Genomic DNA, 23615 nt, shown 5'->3' with positions numbered 1-23615 from the left:
TTGGGATGAGTGACTGAGGTAGATGAATAGTAGGAGCTTATATTCGACTGGATGATAAGGGAGTTTCAGTGGACACTGTACAAATGGAAAGGCTGAAGCTAATAAAAATATGCAGTAAATCTAAAGAACTGACAATCGGTCATTAAACATTGAGGGGAAGGGTGGATACGGAGAGGATGCTTCCCCTTGTGGTAGAGACGAGAATGAGGGAGACACAGTTTAAAAACATTTAAGACAGGGATGAGGAGAAATATTGGGCGGCATTCTCCGAGTCTCGGCGCCGAAATCGCGCTCGGCGTGGGGGCAAAGAATAGGGCGTCAGACCCGGGATCGGGTCCGACGCCTTCCCGTGATTCTCCGCGGACCAGAGAATCGCTGCCAGTCACCCGTGCGCGGTCGACGCGGCGCCGGTCAGGGGTCATTGAAAGAGGCCACCGCGGCGATTCTCCACTAGCAGCTGGCCGAGATCCCGCCGACATGGTTCTAACATGGTTCCACCTGGCGGGAGCTCGGAGTGCCAGCCACGGACCCAGTCCACGGCCGCCCTGGTGGAGGAATGGGGGGGGGAATCCGTCGCCGGGGGGAGGCCTCCAAGACGGCCAGGGTTCCGATCAGGGGCCACCAATTGGCGGGCGTGCGCGATCTGGGAAGGGGCCTATATTGTAGGGGCCGGCGTGCTGTGTGGGTCCGCCCTGTTGTGCGGGGTCGCCACCACAGGCAGCCGCCGTGCGCATGCGCGGACCCACGCCGGACGTGCAGGCCCCATATTGACAGCCGGAACTGCATGGAGCACTCCGGGGCCCTGCAAGCCCCCTTCAAAATGGGAGAATCACTCTGGACATTCTCCAAGAAAGTCCAGAGTGATTCGCGCCCATTTTCTTGCGGACGTGGGGACATAGAACAGTGGGGACAGCACTCCCAGAGAGCAGTGGAGGCTGGGTTGTTGAGTATTTTTAAGGCTGAGTTGCGTAGATTCTTGATTGACGAGGGAGTTAAAGAGTTCTGGGGAGCAGACAGGAAAGTGGAGTTGAGTCCACCATCACATCAGCCACGATCTTACCAAATGGCAAACCAGGCTCGAGGGGCCAAATGGCCTCCTTCTGCTCCTAATCTGTCTGTTTATTTGTAGTTGGGATATTGCTGTCTATTATGTACATGGAGATTTATCCCAATCATCACATTCCAAATAAAAACTTAACTGCATTATTTCCAGTAAGTCTTTCTCACTGATAGATTGAGATGACCAGTGCTTCCAGATATTGTAATTATAAATATCATTAGAATCAAAGTCAAAATCAGAGATAAGTCACTTAAGGTGCAGATGTGAGAAATATTCAGGAGGGTGGAAAAAAGGAAAACTTAAGTCAAGAAGAATTTAAACCACAGTTTCGGTGCGTGAGTGGTATTTGAAGACTATTTTTATTGCATTGTACAGAGACATTTTCTTAGGCAGCCACCACAATCCCCTAGTCTTCCACTACCTGCTCCCATATTCTCACATTTATACTAATACTTTAGTGGCTGATTATGTTGCACGTGTTGGAGGATTCCTGTCCATTGCAATATAAACATCGATGGAAACGTGAGGGATAGTCAAGCAGTGACTACCTGGACATCTTCTCAGCTGTCTGCAGAACGAAAAATAAAACTTTGTTAAGAGAATCGGTAGCAAATAAGTTAGATATATAGTTAGTGACCTCACAGCCCTGAAAGCAATCTTTGTATGGCTGTTAAAGCTCCTTACTACAATCAGGTCATCAACTTGTTCAGGTTCAAAATTCAATGTCATGACTTATCATCTTGTATATAAATAGTTGACGGAAACTATGAAATGCAAGACTTACTTCAGAAGTAAGTTATGCCTTTTTCTATCGTACAACCCATTCTGAATTCCTCTCATCCAATGGATGCATTCTGTTCATGTAGACCAGCCACGTTTGGAATAATTAATAATAAAAATAATGGGGGGCGGGGAGGGGAACAGTTTCTCAGTCAGGAAATTGCACCCAAAATGCACGTGAAATTGCACTGATTCAGAGTAAGTTCAAGTTTCCATTGAAAATCATTTGCATAAACAAAAAAGTAACATCCTTCTTCAATCAGAAACGTTGACCTGTGGGCATGGCCAATTTGTTAGCAGCTTGTGATCTGCCAAAGTGAATCCTAAACCAATATAAAAGATTGTGGAAAACACAAATCGCAGTGGTTTTGGATGTAGCTCACTGGCGATATATTTCCTGGGGTGGGATTCTCCATTTTAGAGACTAAGTGCTGGCAGCATGATTGAATCGTGTGTGTTCCACAGTCACGATGGGGGCGTGATCCCAGAGTCATTAAGAGCATGTTAATGGGCCAGCACTGGCCCCACGTGGAACTAGTACGATTCCAACACACGCAGGCATGTGATTCGTCTGGCCGGGATTGGCACTGGAGAGCCTGACAAGCTGGAGTTGCATATAAGCACTCCACTCCCCACACACTCTCATTCCAGCCAAGAAGACCCCACCCCAGAGAGCGGCCCCAATATTCACAGATGCAGAGCTGGAGACACTGCTGGATGCCATCGAGGAGAGGCAGGACATCCTGTTCCTCGGGGTGCGAAGGAGGCTGTCACCCGCCGACGTCAACCGGGCCTGGGCGCAGGTGGCAGATGCCATGAGCACCGTGGGCCCCACCGCCAGCACCGGGCAGCAGTGCAGGAAGACGTTGTACAACCTTCTGAAGGTGGCCAGGGTGAGTCACCACCTCCGTGCCCCTGGCACAACCCCCACCCCATACAACACACAACCCATGAACTGCACCCCCCATCCCCATGCGGCCTCACTTGGCGGACCAGTAGACAGTGGACGAGGATGGGCAACCCCCCCCTCTCCCCCCCCCCAGGCCACCAGGGTGAGTCACCACCATGCCCCTGGCACCAACCCCTGTCCCACATAGCAGTAGCGCCCCCACACTAGAGGGCGATCAAACCCCACCTGCCGGCAGGCCACTCGCAACCCACCCCGCACCACGTGCCAACACTCAGAACTCCCGCCATGGCCAGGTGCCCTGCACATACAGAACACTGGCCACAGGCCCCTGGGGCCCCTGTGTTGCATGCGTCCAATTGTTGCACACTGTGCATTATCTGTCCCCTCCAGGGAGTGGGAGAAGACCGGGGCAGGAGCGGGGCTGGATTCGTGGCCCCTCACCGTCGCAGAGCAGAGGGAGATGGACCTGGTCAGTGGGGTTGGAGAGGTGGCAGTGGCTGAGGTCGGCATTGGAGACCCAGGTGAGCCCCCAATGAAGTGCAATGACCCATAACAATGGTGTCCCCCCTCCCCTCCCACACCACATCCACCTGCGATCTAACCATGCGTCTTGTCTTTTGTCTTGCAAGATCACCTGGTGACGAGGCGAGTCCTGCTGGTGACCCATGCCCCCAGCAGCTACCACACAACACCCGTCCTGGGACGACACAGACTTCTCATCACTGTTGTCACCAACACCCTCCACCATCGCAGAGACACTCACCTCAGTTAGGCACCATAGTGCAGAGGCTCCTGGGTCACTCTCTTGTGTGCATGACACACATGGTACATAAGGTGGCGATAGGAACCCCCAAGGGGCAGACAGTCAGAGGCCGGCCTGAACCCAGGGACCAGTTCCCACCCAGACAGGTCTCGGGATTCTGGAAAGAGCAGTCCCATCAATGTTGGAGATGCAGGTGCAGAGTGGGGGAATACATGAGGGGGTGTCAGCAACCATCCAGTGCCTGCAGGCACAGTTGTGCGAGTCCAATCACCTGTAGGAGCAGGAGGCGGTGCTCACCATGCATGCCACCCAGGCCAACACCGCACGGGTTGGTGCAATGCTATCGGCCATGGGTCAAGATGTCCAAGGCCTGGGGCACTCTGAGCGAGCGGTGGTCGATGCATTGGACAGGGCAACATGTCACAGACAGCAATGTACCAGGGCCATATGGACAGTGCGGCGGTGCTCCAGATCTTGGACCAGTCACAACATGTCATGGCTGCCGGAGTTGAAGGCATTGGCCTGGTGCTGGCTGGCATGACGGACTATCTAGATGGAGCATCAGGACACAGAAGATCAGAAAAGTAGACACCATTTAAGTTGCCACTGGTGAAGCATATAGGTTAGAGAAAGGGGCTACTGCACAATACTTGTACAGATGACAACAGTTCAGCAACGTTGCGATTTGCCTCAGTCCTATGGTCGGATGGGTGTGGGTGATGAGCTGGGCTGGGTGCAGAGGGTTTGGTGGGTGTGGGGCAGGGGATGTGGGGTGTGGGTGGAAGGCCAGCGGTGTGGATGTTGGAGGTGCACACAGCCCAGGGCCCCTAGGGCAGTCAGAGGTTACCCCTGGGGTCACCCTTGAAGGCGGCAGGGGACAGGGCAAGATATATGGGGGCGCCATGTGGTAGGGCCTACTCAGTAGGCGATCCATCACCTCGCACTACCCCAACACCCAATATCACCCCCCACCCCGGGCCCCGTCCCCACCCTTTCCACCCCAGGGCTGTGAAGGGACCGTGAGAAGGAATGGCCAGCACACATGCAGGGATCACCCCTGCTCATCTGAAGCAGGCTCCTATTCTGCAGGACCCTCCCAAAGAAACCCCTGCTCATGCAGCCACAGTGCGTCCGCAAGGGCCACTGCAGCCAGGCAGATGCCAATCATTACTGGTTAGATACCAAACTCCATTATCGGCAGGGCGTGAAGGGCAGACACGTTTGCATGGTAAGTACTTCCATGCCCAACCAGGTCCAACGGGCTGCCCGGTGGCCCTGGCTTGTACTGCAGCCCCTGCTCCTGCACGTCACCCCCCCCCCCCCCTCCCATTCCCACCCCCACCCCCCGACCCATTCCCCCTGACACTTTGCACCACACCACGGGCCTCTTTGGTGCCTGGCACTGGGGGGCCTCTAACCTCACCACCCGTTCCTGCCGACAGGGTTACTGGTGGCTGATGCCATCCATGACAGCAGCACGCTACCTGTTCTCCCTCCCTCAGCAGCCACGGTGCCTGTTCCCCAATTTTAAACACCACAAATGAACCTCACTATCATCACGTCCAGGATTCTCTAAAGGTAAACTTGCAGGTTGAGTCCGTAATTAAGAAAGCAAACGCAATGTTGTCATTCATCTCAAGAGGCTTGGAATATAAAAGCAGGGATGTACTTCTGAAGCTTCATAAAACATTAGTTAGGCCCCATTTAGAATACTGTGAGCAATTTTGGGCCCCACACCTCAGGAAGGACATACTGGCACTGGAGCGGGTCCAGCGGAGATTCACACGGATGATCCCAGGAATGGTAGGCCTAACATACGATGAACGTCTGAGGATCCTGGGATTATATTCATTGGAGTTTAGGAGGTTGAGGGGAGATCTAATAGAAACTTACAAGATAATGAATGGCTTAGATAGGGTGGATGTAGGGAAGTTGTTTCCATTAGCAGGGGAGACTAGGACCCGGGGGCACAGCCTTAGAATAAAAGGGAGTCACTTTAGAACAGAGATGAGGAGAAATTTCTTCAGCCAGAGAGTGGTGGGTCTGTGGAATTCATTGCCACAGAGGGCGGCGGAGGCCGGGACGTTGAGTGTCTTTAAGACAGAAGTTGATAAATTCTTGATTTCTCGAGGAATTAAGGGCTATGGAGAGAGCGCGGGTAAATGGAGTTGAAATCAGCCATGATTGAATGGTGGAGTGGACTCGATGGGCCGAATGGCCTTATTTCCGCTCCTATGTCTTATGGTCTTATGGTCCGAGGGCGGAACATCGCGGGAGGCTGAAGAGTATTGGGTCGGGCCAGTTAATGCGATGCTAATGGTGCTGATGTGCGGTCGCCATGCTAGCAGTTGGCCTCAGTGCCATGCATTGCTGGCGCAAAATCCTGCATCTGTAGCTTTAGGACTCGTCCAATCAGCTATGGACCAGCTGGTGTATCATTGACATCCCCCTCTGAAACTCACGGCTGCACCCGATCAACTACATCAGCTCCGGGATAGCCTGGCCCAGTGGCGGAGCATCTGGCTGGGACTCAGCTGGGTGCTGGGATCCTGCCTCCACCTGGTGTGCATTGGACCGGTTTAAGTGCTGGTTCACCTCACTAGTGGGGAGCTCACGAGCATGCGCTGCCGGCACAACAGAGAATCCCGCCAGCGGAGAATCCCGCCAGCGGAGAATCCAGCCTTTCAGTTCTTTCTAAAAAATTGGAGAGAATATTTCATCATAACATGGTTCTGTTAACTTTTTTTTTTACTTGGGCCTGTTTTCTATTATCACCATGTAAGTAAATATCCTTTGGATAACAATGAACAAAATACAGCCCATTTAAAAAAATTATCATTAATCCATTTTATATCCGTAGCCAATACATTTCTTCATATTATGTGATTTTGAGGACAAATTTCAACATTGCTAAATGTGCCTGACACCAGCCGCCGGAGAGATCCCCCCCCCACCCCCCCCCCCACCCCCCCCCACCCCCCACACCCCACCTCCCCCCCACACCCCACCTCCCCCCCCCCCCCCCCCCACACCCCACCTCCCCCCCCCCCTCCCCCCACCCCCTCACTGAATTTGGCTTTGGTTTTGCTTTTACGCAGACCATTTGGTCACAAGGTCAAACACGACCTCGATATCAATCAGATTTCAGCTTGTGCTCTAAAATGAAGTCCAGAACCAAAGTTCCAAAGAACAGCCATACAGGCTCGAAACAATACTCTCGGCGCGACGCGCTGTGCCTGGACGGGTGGGCGAAGCAACCGGTAGATGCCGGGAGAGACCTCCCGCAGTCTTCCCCAATGGTAAGCATGCCTCGCGAGATCAAGATTCTGCCTACAATGGGTGGGACCGAGCCTCGCATGGCTACGTAGGTTTAAAACCCGCTTTGGCATGCTGACCCGGGACCTATCGGGCTCTCGGCATCTACCAGCCTCCCAAGGGAGAGCCCAGCCGGGTGCCTCTGATGGCCTGGGAGACCCCTTGGGTGGACCAGTATTTGTCTTCAACACGTCATCAATGAAGATGAACATCTTGCCAAGGTCATCCCCACACCTCCACTACTTGCCTTCAAACAACCGCGCAACCTCAAACAAACAATTGTTTGCAGCAAACTACCCAGTCTTCAGAACAGTGACCACGACACCACACAACCCTGCCATGGCAATCTCTGCAAGACGTGCCAGATCATCGACATGGGTACCACCATAACACGTGAGGATACCACCCACCAGGTACATGGTACATACTCGTGCGACTCAGCCAATGTTGCCTACCTCATACGCTGCAGGAAAGGATGTCCCGAAGCGTGGTACATTGGCGAGACCATGCAGATGCATTGAAGCATTGCGCTGGTCAAGGAGACACAGCCTGAGTGAGAGAGATACAGACCGAGTGAGAATTTGGTAATTTGGTGCAGTGAGGTAATTCGGTGAAGAGTGGGAGAAGGTGCTTTTACCCGACTGTTTTGTTCTCTCTCTTTCTTCGGGCCTAATTTTGGGAGCCGTTTGGAGGAGGAGGAGCAGTCTCTGTGAGTATAAAAATCTAACGGTAACTTCCTGTTTTCCAGTTTTTCCCCCCAAAAGTGACATCAGAGGGAAGCTGTGATCTGATTGGTTGATAGCAAATCTGCCCCAAATTTAAAAAAAAACAGCTAAACTCGTAAACTTAAATTAAACAAATTAATTAATTAGTGATGGCTGGTCAGGTGATGTGCTTGAGCTGCTTGATGTGGGAGCTGGCAGATCCCATTGCGAGCTGCAGCGACCACATCTGCAGTAAGTGTTGGCTGCTCGAAGAGGTCCGGCTCAGAGTTGATGAGCTGGAGTCTGAGGTTCAAACACTGAGGCACATCCAGGAGGGGGAGACTTACCTGGGTACTGTGTTTCAGGAGGCAGTCACACCTGTCAAAGTAAGTAGTTTAAATCCTGCCAGTGGCCAGAGACAGCATGGTGTGAATCCAAGTCAGGCAGGTAAAGGGCACCAGCAGTCAGGAACTCAGGAGCCTCAGCCCTTGACCCTATCCAACAGGTATGAGGCACTTGCTCCCTGTGTGGATGGCGAACAGGGCTGCAGGAAGGATGAGTCAGCTGACCAAGGCACCATGATTCAGCAGGCCATTCAAGGGGAGGGAGTAAATAGGCAAGTTGTAGTTGTAGGGGATTCTATTATCAGGGGGATAGATAGTATCCTTTGTGAGCAGGATAAAGAGTCCCGCATGGTATGTTGCCTGCCCGGTGCTAGGGTGCGGGACATCTCTGACCGGCTTGAAAGGATACTGGAGAGGGAGGGGGAGGATCCAGTTGTTGTGGTCCATGTCGGTACCAACAACATAGGCAAGTCTAGAAAAGAGGACCTGTTTAGAGATTATAAAGAGCTAGGATTCAAATTAAAAAACAGGTCCTCAAGGGTCATAATCTCCGGATTACTGCCCAAGCCACGTGCAAATTGGCATAGGAAGGCATGAATAAGGGAAGTTAACACGTGGCTGAAAGAGTGGTGTGGGAAAGAGGGGTTCCTTTTCATGGGACACTGGCATCAGTTTTGGGACAGGGGGGACCTATACCGTTGGGATGGTCTCCACCTGAACCGAGCTGGGACCAGTGTTCTGGCGAAAAGAGTACATAGGGTGGTCAATAGGACTTTAAACTAGAGATTGGGGGGGAAGGGAAAGTCAGGGAACCAAGAGGTGAAGTAATCAGTGGGAAGCGTAGCTGCTTAGGAATACAAAAAAGCACGAAAACACAGAACTCAGGAGATGTTACGATAGTCCCCATCCCACAAAATATGACACAGTGTATGGAAAGGCTCAGTAAACCAAGGTCCACCACACTAAGAAAACAAAAAGGGACGGTCAATGGAGAATTAAAGGTGCTATATTTAAATGCACACAGTGTACGGAACAAGGTAGATGAGCTTGTGGCCCAGATTGTGACTGGCAGGTGTGATGTGGTAGGCATCACAGAGACGTGGTTGCAGGGGGTTCAGGACTGGTATTTAAACATCCAGGGATTCACAACCTATCGAAAAGACAGAGAGGTGGGCAGAGGGGGTGGGGTTGCCTTGTTAATTAGGAATTAAATTAAGACTTCCGGGTGCGGCGATGACCAGCTAAGTCGCACGTTTCGGCAGCTCCCGTTGGAACAGACTTTTGGGCTCTTGATAAGAGCCCCAACGGCAATTTTAAACGGCCAAAATCACTGTGCGGTGAAATAGAAGGGAATCCCCCCGGATATTGATGGAAAAAGAGAGGATAGCGGCAGGATTGCAGTGGATCCTTTGGAGCAGCGGCAAGGAAGGGAAGCTCGAAGCAAGATGGCGTCGGAAGGTGGCCGTTCGATATGGGGCCCGGAGCAACAAGAGTTCCTGCGGCGCTGTGTGGAAGAGCTGAAGAAGGAGGTGTTGGCCCCGATGCTACAGGCGATTGAAGGGCTAAAGGAGGCGCAGAGGACCCAGGAGCTGGAGCTTCGGGTCGTGAAGGCAAAGACTGCTGAAAACGAAGATGAAATTCAGGGGCTGGTGGTGAAGATAGAGACGCACGAGGCACAGCACAAGAGGTGTGTGGAGAGGTTGGAAGCCCTGGAGAATAATTCGAGGAGGAAGAATCTAAGAGTCTTGGGTCTTCCCGAGGGCGCAGAGGGGGCGGACGTCGGGGCATATGTGAGCACGATGCTTCACTCGCTAATGGGATCGGAGGCCCTGACTGGCCCATTGGAGGTGGAGGGAGCTTATCGAGTTATGGCGCGAAGACCAAGGGCAGGAGAAATACCTCGAGCCATAGTGATGAGGTTTCACCGCTATAATGACAGAGAGATGGTCCTAAGATGGGCGAAGAAAACTCGGAGCTGCAGGTGGGAGAACGCGGTGATCCGCGTATACCAGAATTGGAGTGCGGAGGTGGCGAGAAGGAGGGCAAGTTTCAATCGGGCTAAGGCGGTGTTTCACAAAAAGGTGAAATTTGGAATGCTGCAACCGGCGAGACTGTGGGTCACATACTAAGGGAAGCACCACTACTTTGAGACGGCAGAAGAGGCGTGGACATTCATTGTGGACGAGAAGCTGGAATAGTCTGGCGAGAGAAAGAGCTTCTGGGACAAAGTGGTGGGGTGACTATGTGGGACGAGGAGGGGGGTGAGGGGGGATGATTTCTTAATTGTTAACTCTTTAATCCTGTAAATTTTCTCTCTTCCCCTTGTTTGGGGGGGGGGGGTGAGTATGAGGAACTGTGGGCGCCGGTGCGTAGGAAAGCAGGGCTGAGTGGGACGCGCGGGCCTCGTTCCCGCGCTATGGTAATTACGGCGGGAACAGGGACGCAGGAAGGTGGGGGCCTCGCACAGTGAGAGGCCGAGGGCAAACGGGGAAGCCGAGGTCAGCCAGAGTTCGCTGACTTCTGGGAGCAACATGGGGGGTGTAATTACGCTAGAGGGGGATCTAGCGGAGGGGGGGGGAGGGAGCTAACTGGGTTGCTGCTGCTAAGGGGAAGGGGGAGCTGTTATGGGGCGGGTGGTCGAGGCGGGAGGGCACCGTCGGTGGGATATACGGGTACGTGGGAACCGGGTGAGTAGCTGGGGAAAAAAAGGGGATGGCTAGTCGACAAGTGGGGGGGGGGGGGGTAAAGAGCCCCCCAACCCGGTTGATCACGTGGAACGTGAGAGGGCTGAATGGGCCGATTAAAAGGGCGCGGGTACTCGCACACCTAAAGAAATTAAAGGCAGATGTGGTTATGTTGCAGGAGACGCACCTGAAATTGACAGATCAGGTCAGACTACGTAAAGGATGGGTGGGACAGGTGTTTCATTCGGGTTTGGATGCGAAGAATAGGGGGGTGGCTATTTTAGTGGGGAAACGGGTACTGTTTGAGGCAAAGACCATAGTGGCGGACAGTGGGGGTAGATACGTGATGGTGAGTGGCAGACTGCAACGGGAGGTGGTGGTTCTGGTGAACGTGTACGCCCCGAACTGGGATGATGCAAACTTCACGAGGCGTATGTTGGGGCGTATCCCGGACCTGGAAAGTTGGTAATGAGGGGAGATTTCAATACAGTGCTTGATCCAGGGCTGGACCGGTCGAGGTCCAGGACCGGGAGGAGGCCGGCAGCGGCCAAGGTGCTTAAGGATTTCATGGAGCAGATGGGAGGAGTAGACCCTTGGAGATTTATCAGACCTAGGAGTAAGGAGTTCTTATTCTTCTCCCATGCTCACAAGGTATATTCACGGATAGACTTTTTTGTCCTGGGAAGGGCACTGATTCCGAAGGTGACAGGGACGGAGTATACGGCCATAGCCATCTTGGACCACGCTCCACACTGGGTAGATCTGGAGGTGGGAGAGGAAAAGGAACAGCACCCACTCTGGAGAATGGATATGGGCCTGTTGGCGGATGAGGGGATATGTCTAAGGGTGAGGGGGTGTATCGAAAGGTACTTGGAGCTTAATGACAATGGAGAGGTTCAGGTGGGAGTGGTCTGGGAGGCGTTGAAGGCGGTGGTCAGAGGGGAACTGATATCCATAAGGGCACATAAAGGGAAGCAAGAGAGTAAAGAAAGGGAGCGATTGCTGAGAGAACTTCTGAGGGTGGACAGGCAATATGCAGAGGCACTGGAGGAGGGACTGTACAGGGAAAGACAAAGGTTACATGTGGAATTTGACCTGCTGACCACGGGTAAGGCAGAGGCACAGTGGAGGAGGGCACAGGGAGTGTAGTATGAGTATGGAGAGAAGGCGAGTCGGCTACTGGCCCAACAGTTGAGGAAGAGGGGAGCGGCGAGGGAGATAGGTGGGGTGAGGGATGAGGAGGGAGAGATGGAACGAGGAGCGGAGAGAGTGAATGGGGTGTTTAAGACATTCTATGAGAGGTTGTATAAGGCTCAGCCCCTGGAAGGGAAGGAGGGAATGATGCATTTCCTGGATCAGCTGGAATTCCCGAAGGTGGAGGAGCAGGAGAGTGCGGGACTGGGAGCACAGATTGATGTGGAGGAGGTGGTAAAGGGGATTGGGAGCATGCAGGCGGGGAAGGCCCCGGGACCGGATGGGTTCCCGGTGGAATTTTATAGGAAATATATAGACCTACTGGCCCCGCTTTTGACGAGAACCTTTAATGAGGCCAGGGAAAGGGGGAAGTTGCCCCCGACTATGTCGGAGGCGACAATATCGTTACTTTTGAAGAAGGATAAAGACCCGCTGCAGTGTGGGTCCTACAGGCCCATTTCCCTTTTGAATGTAGATGCTAAGCTCCTGGCCAAGGTAATGGCAACGAGGATAGAGGATTGTGTCCCGGGGGTGGTCCACGAGGATCAAACTGAGTTCGTTAGGGGGAGACAGCTGAACACGAACATACGGAGGCTGCTAGGGGTGATGATGATGCTCCCACCAGAGAGGGAGGCGGAGATAGTGGTGGCGATGGATGCCGAGAAAGCATTTTACACGGTCGAGTGGGACTACCGGTGGGAAGTGTTGAGGAGATTTGGTTTCGGTGAAGGGTTCATTGGATGGGTACAGCTGCTAAATAGGGCCCCGGTGGCAAGTGTGATCACAAACAGGCAGAGGTCTGACTACTTCCGTCTTTATAGAGGGATGAGGCAGGGGTGTCCCCTGTCTCCGTTACTGTTTGCATTGGTAATTGAGCCCCTGGCCATAGCACTGAGGGGCTCCAGGAAGTGGAGGGGAGTACTCAGGGGAGGAGAAGAACACCGGGTATCATTGTATGCAGATGATTTACTGCTGTATGTTGCGGACCCAGTGGAGGGGATGCCTGAGATAATGCAGACGCTCGGGGAGTTTGGGGAATTCTCAGGGTACAAATTGAACATGAGGAAGAGTGAGTTGTTTGTGATACATTCGGGGGAGCAGAGCAGGGGAATAGAGGATTTACCGCTGAGGAGGGTAACAAGGGATTTCCGGTACTTGGGGATCCAGATAGCCAGGAGTTGGGGAACTTTACATAGGCTTAATTTAACACGATTGGTGGAACAGATGGAAGAGGATTTTAAGAGATGGGACATGGTGCCCCTGTCACTGGTGGGGAGGGTGCGGTCAAAATGGTAGTCCTCCCGAGATTCCTTTTTGTGTTTCAGTGCCTCCCGGTGATGGTCACGAAGGTTTCTTTCAAGAAGATCGAGAAAAGCGTTATGAGTTTTGTGTGGGCTGGGAAGACCCCGAGAGAGGTGGGGGTTCTTGCAGCGTAGCAGGGAGAGGGGGGGACTGGCACTACCGAGCTGAAGTGAGTACTATTGGGCCGCCAATATTTCAATGGTGTGTAAACGGATGGGAGAAGGGGAGGGAGCGGCGTGGAAGAGATTGGAGATGGCGTCCTGCAAAGGAACCAGCCTACAAGCACTGGTGACGGCACCGCTGCCGTTCTCCCCGAAGAAATACACCACAAGTCCAGTGGTGGTAGCAACACTGAAAATTTGGGGGCAGTGGAGACAGCATAGGGGAATGACGGGAGCCTCGGTGCGGTCCCTGATAAGAAATAATCATAGGTTTGTCCCGGGGAGAATAGATGGGGGATTTGGAGCGTGGCAGAGAGCAGGGATTGTGCAACTGAGGGATCTGTTCTTGGACGGGACGTTTGCGAGTCTGGGAGCGCTGACGGAAAAATATGGGTTGCCCCAAGGGAATGAATTTCGATACAAGCAACTGAGGGCTTTTGCGAGGCAACAGGTGAGGGAGTTCCCGCAGCTCCCGACGCAGGAGATTCAGGATAGAGTGATCTCAGGGACATGGGTGGGGGATGGTAGGGTGTCAGATATATACAGGGAAATGAGAGACGAGGGGGAGAACATGGTGGATGAGCTGAAGGGAAAATGGGAGGAAGAGCTGGGGGAAGAGATCAAAGAGGGGCTGTGGGCAGATGCCCTACGTAGGGTAAACTCTTCGTCCTCGTGCGCCAGGCTTAGCCTGATACAATTTAAGGTTTTGCACAGGGCACATATGACCGGAGCAAGGCTCAGTAAATTTATCGGGGTAGAGGATAGGTGTGCGAGATGCTCGAGAAGCCCAGCAAACCACACCCACATGTTTTGGTCATGCCCGGCACTGCAGGGGTTCTGGGTGGGGGTGGCGAAGGTGCTTTCAAAGGTGGTGGGGGTCCGGGTCGAGCCAGGCTGGGGGCAGGCTATATTCGGGGTTGCAGAAGAGCCGGGAGTGCAGGAGGCGAGAGAGGCTGATGTTTTGGCCTTTGCGTCCCTAGTAGCCCGGCGGAGGATACTGCTTATGTGGAAGGAAGCCAAGCCTCCGGGCGTGGAGACCTGGATAAACGACATGGCAGGGTTTATAAAACTGGAATGGATAAAGTTTGCACTAAGGGGTTCGGCTCAGGGGTTCACCAGGCGGTGGCAACCGTTCATTAACTACCTCGCAGAACGATAAAGGAAACGGGAAGGTAGCAGCAGCAAACCAGGGGGGAGAGGGGGGGGGGGGAGGGGGAGGGAGGGGGGAGGGCTCAGGTGGGTCCTCAGGGGTGTTTTTGTAAAGATATTGGTACTTGGTTATGTATATTGAATTGAAGTGCTGATTTTATTATTTGGGAGAGCTATTATTTTTGTTATGGCAGTTGCCATTTAGTTTATATATTATTTATTTATTTGTTAAAATACGGTCACGGTTATTTATATTGTTTTGCTGTTGTAAATGGGGGAAAACCTTTGTATTGTTTTGTATGGCCGAAAAAGTTGAATAAAATATATATTTTTTTTAAAAAGGAATGAAATTAAATCAGTAGCAGTAAACGACATAGGGTCAGATGATGTGAAGTCTGTGTGGGTAGAGTTGAGGAACCACAAAGGCAAAAAAACCATAATGGGAGTTATGTACAGGCCTCCTAACAGTGGTCAGGACCGGGGGCACAAAATGCACCACGAAATAGAAAGTGCATGTCAGAAAGGCAAGGTCACAGTGATCATGGGGGACTTCAATATGCAGGTGGACTGGGTAAATAATGCTGCCAGTGGACCCAAGGAAAGGGAATTCATTGAATGTTTACAGGAGGGCTTTTTGGAACAGCTTGTGATTGAGCCCACGAGGGGACAGGCCATTCTGGACTTAGTGTTATGTAATGAGCCAGACTTGATTAAAGATCTTACAGTAAGGGAACACTTAGGAGGCAGTGATCATAATATGGTAGAATTCAATCTCCAATTTGAAAGAAAGAAGGTAGAATCAGATGTAAAAGGTGTTACAGTTAAATAAAGAGGCATGTAGTTACAGGGGCATGAGGGAGGAACTGACGAAAATCGACTGGGAGCAGAGCCTAGTGGGAAAGACAGTAGAACAGCAATGGCAGGAGTTTCTGGGAGTAATTGAGGGCACAGTACAGAGATTCATCCCAAAGAAAAGAAAGGTTATCAGAGGGGGGATTAGGCAGCCATGGCTGACAAAGGAATTTAGGGAATGCATCAAAGCAAAAGAGAAAGCCTATAATGTGGCAAAGAGTAGTGGGAAGTCAGAAGATTGGGAAGGCTACAAAAACAAACAGAGGATAACAAAGAGAGAAATAAGGAAAGAGAGGATCAATTATGAAGGTAGGCTAGCCAGTAACATTAGAAATGATAGTAAAAGTTTATTTAAATACATTAAAAACAAACGGGAGGCAAAAGTAGACATTGGGCCGCTCCAAAATGACGCTGGTAATCTAGTGATGGGAGACAAGGAAATAGCTGAGGAACTAAATAAGTACTTTGCGTCAGTCTTCACAGGAGAAGACATGAGTAATATCCCAACAATTCAGGAGAGTCAGGGGGCAGAGTTGAATATGGTAGCCATCACAAAGGAGAAAGTGCTAGAGAAACTAAGAGGTCTAAAAATTGATAAATCTCCAGGCCCAGATGGGCTACATCCTCGAGTTCTAAAGGAGATAGCTGAAGAAACAGTGGAGGCGTTAGTTATGATCTTTCAAAAGTCACTGGAGTCAGGGAAAGTCCCAGAGGATTGGAAAATCGCTGTTGTAACCCCCCTGTTCAAGAAGGGAACACGGAAAAAGATGGAAAATTATAGGCCAATTAGCCTAACCTCGGTTGTTGGCAAGATTCTAGAATCCATTGTTAAGGATGAGATTACTAAATTCTTGGAAGTGCAGGGTCAGATTAGGACAAGTCAGCATGGATTTAGTAAAGGGAGGTCATGCCTGACAAACCTGTTAGAGTTCTTTGAAGAGATAACAAATAGGTTAGATCAAGGAGAGCCAATGGATGTTATCTATCTTGACTTCCAAAAGGCCTTTGATAAGGTGCCTCACGGGAGACTGCTGAGTAAAATAAGGGCCCATGGTATTCGAGGCAAGGTACTAACATGGATTGACAATTGGCTGTCAGGCAGAAGGCAGAGAGTTGGGATAAAAAGTTCTTTTTCGGAATGGCAACCAGTGTCGAGTGGTGGCCCGCAGGTTTCAGTGTTGGGGCCACAGCTGTTCTCTTTATATATTAACGATCTAGATGACGGGACTGGGGGCATTCTGGCTAAGTTTGCCGATGATACAAAGATAGGTGGAGGGGGAGGTAGTATGGAGGAGGTGGGGAGGCTGCAGAAAGATTTAGACAGTTTAGGAGAGTGGTCCAAGAAATGGCTGATGAAATGTAACGTGGGCAAGTGCGAGGTCTTGCACTTTGGAAAAAAGAATAGAGGCATGGACTATTTTCTAAACGGTGACAAAATTCAAAATGCTGAAGTGCAAAGGGACTTGGGAGTCCTAGTCCAGAATTCTCTAAAGGTAAACTTGCAGGTTGAGTCAGTAATTAAGAAAGCAAATGCAATGTTGTCATTTATCTCAATAGGCTTGGAATATAAAAGCAGGGATGTACTTCTGAAGCTTTATAAAGCATTAGTTAGATACTGTGAGCAATTTTGGGCCCCACACCTCAGGAAGGACATACTGGCACTGGAGCGGGTCCAGCGGAGATTCACACGGATGATCCCAGGAATGGTAGGCCTAACATACGATGAACGTCTGAGGATCCTGGGATTATATTCATTGGAGTTTAGGAGGTTGAAGGGAGATCGAATAGAAACTTACAAGATAATGAATGGCTTAGATAGGGTGGACGTAGGGAAGTTGTTTCCATTAGCAGGGGAGACTAGGACCCGGGGGCACAGCCTTAGAATAAAAGGGAGTCACTTTAGAACAGAGAGGAGGAGAAATTTCTTCAGCCAGAGAGTGGTGGGTCTGTGGAATTCATTGCCACAGAGGGCGGTGGAGGCCGGGACGTTGAGTGTCTTTAAGATAGAAGTTGATAAATTCTTGATTTCTCGAGGAATTAAGGGCTGTGGAGAGAGAGCGGATAAATGGAGTTGAAATCAGCCATGATTGAATGGTGGAGTGGACTCGATGGGCCGAATTGCCTTACTTCCGCTCCTATGTCTTATGCTGTGACAACGGATGAACGGACATTGCGCAACAATCACCAGGCAGGAGTGTTCCCTTCCAGTCGGGGAACACTTCAGCAGTCAAGGGCATTCAGTCTCTGATCTCCGGGTAAGCGTTCTCCAAGGTGGCCTTCAGGGCGCATTTCAACGCAGAATCGCCAAGCAGAAACTTATAGCCAAGTTCCGCACATATGAGTGCGGCCTCAACCGGGACCTTGGATTCATGTCGCATTACGTTCACCTCCACCATCTGGCCTGGGCTGGCAAAATCCTACCAACTGTCCTGGCTTGAGACAATTCACACCTCTTTAACCTGTGATTATCCCTCTCTCCAGTTGCTCCGTCTGGACCTGTAAAGACTTAATTACCTGCAAAGACTCGCATTCAAAGTATCGTCTTGCATCATTGACTTTGTCTATATATATGTTTGTGGAACCCACCTCTTCATTTACCTAAGGAAGGAGCAGTGCTCCGAAAGCTAGTGATTCGAAACAAACCTGTTGGACTTTAACCTGGTGTTGTAAGACTTCTTATAGAAATCTTTGTGTCCTCGTTAGCCACAGGTGAGATCCCAGGGGATTGGAGGATAGCCAATGTACCATTATTTAAGAAGGGTTGTGAGGATAATCCAGGTAATTCTAGGCCAGTGAGCTTGACGTCAGTGATAGTGAAATTGTTGGAAAAGAGTCCCAGAGATAGGGGGCTGGATTCTCCCGTCGCCAACGCCGAAATCATGATCGGCAATCAGGAGAGAATCAAAGTTCTTGACCAAATCGTGGGCGGCGCCGCTTTCGTGATGCTCCGCCTCTGACCGGAAGAGTTCCTGACGGCGTCGGTCGCGTGCGGTCTCATCCGTCGTGGGGGGGGGGGGGGGGGGGGGGTGGATTCATGAGCTTTGACAAAGGGTCATCTGGACTCGAAACGTGAGCTCTTTTCTCTCCCTACAGATGCTGCCATACCTGCTGAGATTTTCCGGCATTTTCTCTTCGGTTTTGGAAATGAATGGTCTTATTAGAGACAGACAGCATGGTTTTGTACGAGGAAGGTCTCACAATTTTAATTGATTTTTTTGAGGATGTGACAAAAATGATTGACGAGGGAAGGGCTGTGGATGTTGTCTCCATGGACTTTAGTAAAGCATTTGATAAGGTTCCTCATGGCAGGCAGGTGCAAACGATTAGATCACATGGGGTCAGGGGTGAACTAGCTGGATGGATTCACAACTGGCTTGACCATAGAAGACTGAGGGTAGCAGTGAAAGGGTGTTTTTCCGAATGGAGGTCTGTAACTAGCAGTGTTCCACAGGGATCAGTACTGGGAACTCTGCTCTTTGTAATATATATAAATGACTTTGAAGAAAACGTAGCGGATCTGATTAGCAAGTTTGCGGATGATACCAAGATTGCAGGAGTTGCGCATAGCGATGAAGATTGTCAGAGAATACAACAGGATATTGATAGGCTGCAAAAATTGGGCAGAGAAATGGCAGATGAAATTTAACCCGGCCAAATGCGAGGTGATGCATTTTGGTTGATCCAATTCAGGTGAGAGCTATAAAATAAATGGTAGACCATCAGGAGCATAGAGACACAGAGAGATCTGAGCGTTCAGGTTCACAGATCCTTAAAAGTGGCAGCACAGGTGGAAATGGTGGTAAAGAAAGCAAATGACATGCTTGGGGTATCAAGTATAAAAGCTCGAAAATTATGTTAGTTATATAGAATTATAAAATTATGTTAGTTATATTAGGCCATATTTGGAATGCTGTGTCCAAGGGCAGCATGGTGGCGCACCGGTTAGCATTGCTGCCTCACCGCTCTGAGGTCCCAGGTTCGGTCCCAGCTCTGGGTCACTGTCTGTGTGGAGTTACACATTCTCCCCATGTTTCCGTGGGTTTCACCCCCACAACCCAAAGATGTGCAGGTTAGGTGGATTGGCCACGCTAAATTGCCCCTTAATTGGAAAAAATGAATTGGGCACTCTAAATTAAACAAAAAATGAAATGCTGTGTCCAAATCTGGTCACCGCACTACCAGAAGGACGTGGAGGCTTTGGAGAGGGTTCAGAAAAGGTTTATCAGGATGTTGCCTGGTATGGAGGGTATTAGCTAGGAGGAGAGATTGAATAAACTGTGATTGTTCTCCCTAGAGAGATGGAGACTGACTGGCGACCTGATAGAAGTTTATAAAATTATTAGGGGTGTAGATAGGGTGAACAGTTGGAGGATTTTTCCCAGGGCGGAAATGACAATTACAAAGGGGCACAAGTTCAAGGTGAGGGGGGAAAGGTTTAGTGGAGATGTGCGGGGGAAGTTTTTTACACAGTGGGTGGTGGTGGTCTGGAATGCACTGCCAAGTGAGGTGGTTGAGGCAGATATGTTAGCGACCTTTAAGATTTTTCTGGATAGGCACATGAACAGACGGGGTATAGAAAGATACAGGCAGTTGGTCTAGATAGGACACATGATCGGCACAGGCTTGGAGAGCTGAAGGGCCTGTTCCTGTGCTGTATTGTTCTTTGTACTCCACCATTCATTATGATCATGGCTGATCATCAAGTTCAATAGAATCACAGAATAAGGCAGTGCAGAAGGGGCCCATCGAGTCTGCACCGACGCATGAAAGACATCTGACCTGCCGACCTAATCCCCACACATTGTCATTTATATGGGATCCAGCACTGATTGCTGTGGTACCCCACTGGACACTGGCTTCCAGTCACTAAAGCAGCCTTCTGTCATCATCCCCTGTCTCCGACAGCCAAGCTAATTTTGAATCCACCTTATTAGGGGCAGCACAAGTGGATAGCACTGTGGCTTCACAGCGCCAGGGTCCCAGGTTCGATTCCCCGCTGGGTCACTGTCTGTGCAGAGTTTGCACGTTCTCCCCACGTCTGCGTGGGTTTCCTCCCGGTGCTCTGGTTTCCTCCCACAGTCCAAAGACGTGCAGGTTAGGTGGATTGGCCATGCTAAATTGCCCTTAGTGACGCAAAAAGGGTAGGAAGGGTTATTGGGTTACGGGAATAGGGTGGAAGTGAGGGCTTAAGTGGGTCGGTGCAGACTTGATGAGCCGAATGGCCTCCTTCTGCACTGTATGTTCTATGTTCTGTAAAGTTATCCTGTATCCCATGTGCATTTACATTCTTTATAAGTCTCCCATGTGGGACCTTGTCACAGGCTTTGCTGAAATCAATGTAAATTACATCAACTACACTACCATCATCTACACACCTGGTCGCACCCTCAAAAAATTCAATTAAATTTGTTCGGCATGGCCTCCCTCTGACAAAGCCATGCTAACTATCCCTGATCAAACCTTGCCTCTCCAAGTGGAGATAGATTCTCTCCTTCTGAATTTTCTCCAATAGTTTCCCAACACTGACATGAGATTCACTGGTCTATGGTTCCCTGGCTTATTTCCACAACCTTTTTGAAATAGAGGAACCGCATTAGCTGTTCCGGTACATTATTCATGTCTTCTTTTGCGAAGACAGAAGCAAGGTATGAATTTGGTTCCTCAGCCATTTCTTTATTTCCCATTATGAATTCCTCCATTTCTGACTGTAAGGGGTCTACATCAGTTTTTAATCAAACTGTTTCTCTTTACATACCACCTATAGAAACTTTTATAGTCAGTTTTTATGTTCCCGCTAACTTACTTTCATATTGTATTTTCCCCTTCGTAATCAATCCCTTGGTCCGCCTTTGCTGAATTTTAAACTTTCACAATCCTCAAGTTTATTGCCTGATGCACCGTCAATCACAAGAAGAGAATGGTGGGACAATCGAGGCTTTATTGAGCAAGATGTTGTGCCTCCTGTAGCTGGAACCAGAATGGCTGCAGCATCGGAGAGCACACACTTTTATATGCGGCCTGCTGGGCGGAGCCAGCAACAGGGATTTACCGTTGTACCCTTAATATACGGGCAGTGCCGTAATACATATAATATGCTACTAGTGGTGACTACCACATTGCCTTTTCCTGCTAATTTGTATGCCTCTTCTTTGAATCTAATACTATCTCTTATTTCCCTTGTAAGCCATAGAAAGTTCCCTTTCTACTCTTGCACCAAATAGGAATAAACAACTTTTGGAATTCACCTATTTATTCCTTGAATGTCTGTCTTTGCCTGTCCACTGTACTTCCTTTCATGAATGTTTCCCAGTGCATCATAGCCAACTCATGTCTCATACCATCAAAGTTACTTTTTTGAGATTCATGAACCTGGGGCGAAATTCTCCGGTATCGGCGCGATGTCATAAGAACATAAGAACATAAGAACTAGGAACAGGAGTAGGCCACCTGGCCCCTCGAGCCTGCTCCGCCATTTAATGAGATCATGGCTGATCTTTGTGGACTCAGCTCCACTCTCCGGCCCGTACACCATATCCCCGAATCCCTTTATTCTTTAGAAAGGTATCTATCTTTTTCTTTAAAACGTTTAAAGAAGGAGCCTCAACTGCTTCACTGGGCAAGGAATTCCAGAGATTCACAACCCTTTGGGTGAAGAAGTTCCCCTCCACTCCATCCTAAATCTACTTCCCCTTATTTTGAGGCTATGTCCCCTAGTTCTGCTTTCCCCGACCAGTGGAAACAACCTGCCCGCATCTATCCTATCTATTCCCTTCATAATTTTATATGGTTCAATAAGATCCCCCCGCATCCTTCTAAACTCCAATGAGTACAGTCCCAGTCTACTCAACCTCTCGTCATAATCTAATCCCCTCAACTCTGGGATCAACCTAATGAATCTCCTCTGCACTCCCTCCAGTGCCAATATGTCCTTTCTCAGGTAAGGAGACCAAAACTGAACACAATACTCCAGATGCGGCCTCACCAACACCCTATACAATTGCAGCATAACCTCCCTAGTCTTGAACTACATCCCTCTAGCAACGAAAGACAAAACTCAATTAGCCTTCTTAATCACCTGAGGCACCTGCACACCAACTTTTTGCGACTCGTGCACCAGCACACCCAGGTCCCTCTGCACAGCAGCATGTTTTAACATCTTACCGTTTAAATAATAATCCATTCTGCTGTTATTCCTCCCAAAATGGATAGCCTCACACTTGGCAACATCGAATTCCATCTGCCAGACCTTAGTCCATTCACCTAACCTATCCAAATCCTTCTGCAGACTTCTGGTATCCTCTGCACTTTTTGCTTTACCACTCATCTTAGTGTCGTCTGCAAACTTGGACACATTGCACTTGGTCCCCAACTCCAAATCATCTATGTAAATTGTGAACAACTGCGGGCCCAACACTGATCCTTGAAGGACCCCACTAGTTACAGGTTGCCAACCAGAGAAACACACATTTATCCCCACTCTCTGCTTTCTGTTAGTTAACCAATCCTCTACCCATGCTACCACTTTACCCTCAATGCCATGCACCTTTAGTTTATGCAGCAACCTTTTGTGTGGCACCTTGTCAAAAGCTTTCTGGAAATCCAGATAAACCACATCCATTGGCTCCCCGTTATCTACTGCACGGGTAACGTCCTCAAAAAATTCTACCAAATTAGTCAGACACGACCTACCCTTTGTGAACCCATGCTGCATCTGCCCAATGGGACAATTTCCCTCCAGGTGCCCCGCTATTTCCTCCTTAATGATAGATTCCAGCATTTTCCCTACAACCAAAGTTAAGCTTACCGGCCTATAATTACCCGCTTTCTGCCGACCTCCTTTTTTAAAGTGGTGTCCCGGTTGCTACTTTCCAATCCTCTGGGACCACCCCAGAGTCTAGTGAATTTTGATAAATTATCACTAGTGCGTTTACAATTTCCCTAGCCATCTCTTTTAGCACTCTGGGATGCATCCCATCAGGGCCAGGAGACTTGTCTACCTTTAGCCCCATTAGCTTGCCCAATACTGCCTCCTTAGTGATTACAATCATCTCAAGGTCCTCACCTATCATATCTTTATTTCCATCAGTCACTGGCATGTTATTTGTGTCCTCCACTGTGAAGACTGACCCAAAAAACCTGTTCAGCTCCTCAGCCATTTCCCCGTCTCCTATTATTAAATCTCCCTTCTCATCTTCCAAAGGACCAATATTTACCTTAGCCACTCTTTTTTGTCTTATATATTTGTAGAAGCTTTTACTATCTGCTTTTATGTTCTGAACCAGTTTACTTTCATAGTCTACCTTACTCTTCTTAATAGCTTTTTTAGTAGCTTTCTGTTGTCCCCTAAAGACTTCCCAGTCCTCTAGTCTCCCACTAATTTTTGCCACTTTGTATGTC

General features: G+C 49.9%; 1 long non-coding RNA gene across 3 annotated transcripts in view; it reads right to left on the bottom strand.

Annotated features, from left to right (window-relative positions):
• Positions 1–1400: 1400 nt before the first annotated feature.
• The window catches only part of LOC140411123 (uncharacterized), a 33902-nt gene continuing 11687 nt past the window's right edge, over positions 1401–23615 (bottom strand). For all 3 annotated transcript variants that reach the window (XR_011940829.1, XR_011940831.1, XR_011940828.1), the window contains exon 3: positions 1401–1628. This is a non-coding gene — a long non-coding RNA (uncharacterized lncRNA). The remainder of the gene's footprint in view (positions 1629–23615) is intronic.

This window comes from Scyliorhinus torazame, chromosome 1 (genome assembly GCF_047496885.1).
Source record: "Scyliorhinus torazame isolate Kashiwa2021f chromosome 1, sScyTor2.1, whole genome shotgun sequence".
Classification (NCBI taxonomy): Eukaryota; Metazoa; Chordata; class Chondrichthyes; order Carcharhiniformes; family Scyliorhinidae; genus Scyliorhinus; species Scyliorhinus torazame.
This window is presented reverse-complemented; position numbering and strand designations above follow the sequence as displayed.